The sequence below is a fragment of the Artemia sp. Qi Xiang Cuo genome, chromosome 10 (assembly GCF_049724085.1).
Source record: "Artemia sp. Qi Xiang Cuo chromosome 10, ASM4972408v1, whole genome shotgun sequence".
Taxonomy (NCBI): Eukaryota; Metazoa; Arthropoda; class Branchiopoda; order Anostraca; family Artemiidae; genus Artemia; species Artemia sp. Qi Xiang Cuo.
In genome coordinates, this window is record NC_142803.1 from 3,038,808 (window position 1) to 3,042,383 (window position 3,576).

Below are 3,576 nucleotides of genomic sequence, written 5' to 3' on the forward strand. Positions count from 1 at the left end.
AAAACAAGCTATATGAAATTCACTATCATCCAGCCAAAAGCTTGTTTACAGTATACTACTGTTGTTGCAAAAACTCAAAAAGGGCTCATTTGATTGAAAATTGAATAGGCTAGTGCCCTTTTTAAAAGTCGAAAGTAATTGGAGGACACGAAACCCCCCTCTCGCGCCCACCATTTCTCCAAATGCATCCAATCACATTATGAGACAGCCTTTTGTTCCCTCCCTTGCCGCTAAAGAAGTGGCTTTTGTGGATAACAGATCCTCAGTGTGTCTGAAGTCCCCTCGTATTAGAAAAGAAGGATCTATCTATTGTTAGAGAAAGAACAAGGTCTGCTTAAATTATTTTTCTTGGGATGTTCCCTTTGCAATTTCTATTCTAATCCAAGCAGATGAACATGGGTGCTTATCTCCACATTACCACACTGTTGTAACCGTACCTTTGTCTTATTAATTAGGTCAAGTTGCACAAATTTCTGTTCACTACCTGAGTCAATTACCAATTCGACTAATTTTCCATTCAGTCATGCCTGTATTTTGTATGGTCTGGCAAAATCTTTAATTTCTTCTTTAACCTTGGCTCTTGCCCAGGCTGTCTTGTTTATGCCTTTTTTATTATTTTTATTTGTACAATTTCTAGCAGAATGACCTGTATTACCACAATTGTGAAAACCTAACAACCCTTGCTTGTGCTTATATGTACTTTAGTATTCTATATAATTGTACATATTTTTATTATATTCTCTGTATCGGAAGTTCTTTGTGTCTGCTGCTTGGCTTCTTATTTTGGTCAACCTATCCGCCAACCCTGTCAATTTCTTCAATTGTTTTGGTTTCTTTTCTTTTAATTATAGTTTTAAATATAGATGGGTAATTTCTAGAAACTGTTCTTACACTATTTTTTCTACTATTTCCTTTAGCTTTTCCTGTAATTCCTTTGCATCACCTACCATTGTATCCCTATTTAACTCTAGTCATCTAAAGCTAGATTTAAAAACTCTAGCCATCTAAGGCTAGACAGATTTTCAATTCTGTATCGGTAATATCTAGAAATTGTTCTTTCAGTGTTTTTCTACTATTTTCTTTAGCTTTTCCTGCAATTCCTATGTATCATCTATTATTGTATCCCTAAGGTATGGATTCAGAGTAATGTGCAAACATCTTGAATAAATTGGATATATTGTTTCGCATTAAGCTATTGCTTAACAGCATATTTTCAGTAAGGATATAATTTACTCCGAGTCTTTCATTCACAAACGGATTATCTATTATAGTCTATTATAACTATTATAACTTTAAAGGCACAGTTGGATGCAGTTACACGTACGCTTGTAAAAGTCGAAAGTAAGGAAATGGAGAAAAATCGACTCATGTGGAATGTGAATGTTAAAAATGAGTCTGAAGCAGAGAACTTATTTAAAGCTGGGGTAAATGAAGGGCTAGACGTGACTGCGGATTTCCGTTTAAAGTCACAGAATTTCAAACTGAAAACATGTTTGTCAAAGTTGAGTTAAGCTCTAAGGAAGTGGAATTCGGACTGTTGAAAAAGTATAAAAAAAACTGCGGGGTAAAACTGTCGGTGGTAAACGAATCTTTCTCACTGACGATGTGCCTATATCAGTACGTGTACAAAGGAAAAACTTACTTACTTTGTTTTCGAGGTTGCGTGATAACGGTATTGAATCGTCGAAAGGAAAGTCATTACCCCCCTGCTTGTTTGTTCGTGGTCAAAATGGTGCTGTCGAAAAGCACCTTCTTGGTGAAATCCCGCAAAATTTAATGATGCAAATAGAAGGGACTTAGTAACTTTTGAATAGAAGAAGAAAAGGGTAGAATGCAAGGGAAAAAAGAAAAAAAATATTTTGAGTTTGTAATTAAAGGTTGGTGAATATGACTGTTTTTTGTTGCTGTTGTTTTTGTTTTTTTTGTTTTTTTTTGTCTTTTTCTGTATTGTAAGTCTAGGTTATTGCTACTATTGAGTAAAAAAAAAGTTTAAGAAATTACTTAAAGGGAAAATGTGATAGTTTAGGTCTTGCGCTTTAACGTCAGTATTTAGGTAATATTGCGACATATGAACGTCGCCATGATCGAAATGTTTTGTTTCTTTATTGTTATTTATTCTTTAGTTTCTTTAGTTTTGATAGGTGTTGTGTATAATACTTGCTCAGATGAGAAGATGGTTGAAATATCGATGGATGTTTTTGTGTCAACTATTATTCATAGTTATTATGTTTAGTGAAAGATTAGCACTACTTGAGGGTAATAGAGTAAGATTTGTTGATCATTTGGACCCGCAGCTTAGGGATGGTGATGAAGGAATAATACGCCGAGACTCTCCTGATTCTAAGTAGGCTTTTGTGAGTGATATTATTTGTGGTTCGATACATTCTGCAAATTTTACGGTTATGCATTTTAATTTTCGAGGTCTAAATAGCTTCAGTTTATATTTTTTATCAGTAAAGTTCAAATTTTGTTCTGGCCTTGGGAAGGCATAGTTGTTTTGCGCCCAACTTATGTTAATTTCTGCTCGTTTTGAGTTTGACTGGGTTATTTATTGTAATTTCTGTTCGTTTTGGGTTTCATTTATTTATCGATGCTGATTTGTGGTAGTTTCGAGCTTGGTAGATTATTTGATTTTATATTTGCTCATTTTTTGTTTAATGGATTTCTTTACTTTTCTTTGAAAAACTTATTTTGTGGAAAAAGATTTTTTAATTAATACAAAAAAATGCATATCTTCTAATTTGTAACCGAATTCTTGGTAAGTTTCTTTGTCGTCTTTTCTTTCGCTTCTTAATCTCCTTTGAAAGTGTTCAGGAGAAAATTGAAATGTAAAACCTTTTTTTAATTTTTAAAAGTCTTTTGAGTGATGCATTCGTAATGCCACAAATACAGTATGTGCTTTGTTGTTAAGACTGGGTCAGATCAATGTCACCCAGTTCTCTCTCAGCCATCAGTTGAATTTTGCGTTGTTGTTTGTTGTTTTGTTTTTTTTTTGCTAAATTGTGTATGTGCAAATGTATATCTTCATTTTATTTCATTGGTTAGAGGTTTACCGTATGTATTAAATCTAATGCATACAATCTTTGATGCCCTTGGGAATTTTTCTCTGCAGTCACTTCCATCCAAGCTTTCTTATCTTATCTATATACCTCTTCCTTTCGTTACTTAGCTTTTCTGCCTCTTTCTCTTTTTTTCTTATCGTCATCAGTAGTAAGGGTGTACGCACTTTGACGATTACATTGACGGTTACAAGAATATACAGTGCAAAGGTTTGACGACTACAAGAATATACAGTGTAAGGGTTTGACTTTCACAAGCCTGAGGCATGAATATGCGTGTAGTTTAACTGGTACATTGGCTTGCCAGGGTCAGTCGTCTATTACTAAGAATGGTAGTTGCCTTACCAGACGGGTTTTCTAATGTGACACTAATTTTTTTGGGGTCAGTCAGTTAGAGAGAGCGGCCGTTAGTCCATATGGTAACTTGATTAGTTGGTTTTTTAAAAAACTTGGCAAGGTATAATGTACTCAAGCAAAAACCCTATAAAATGTTCATACACTGCATTCCAATTTTCAT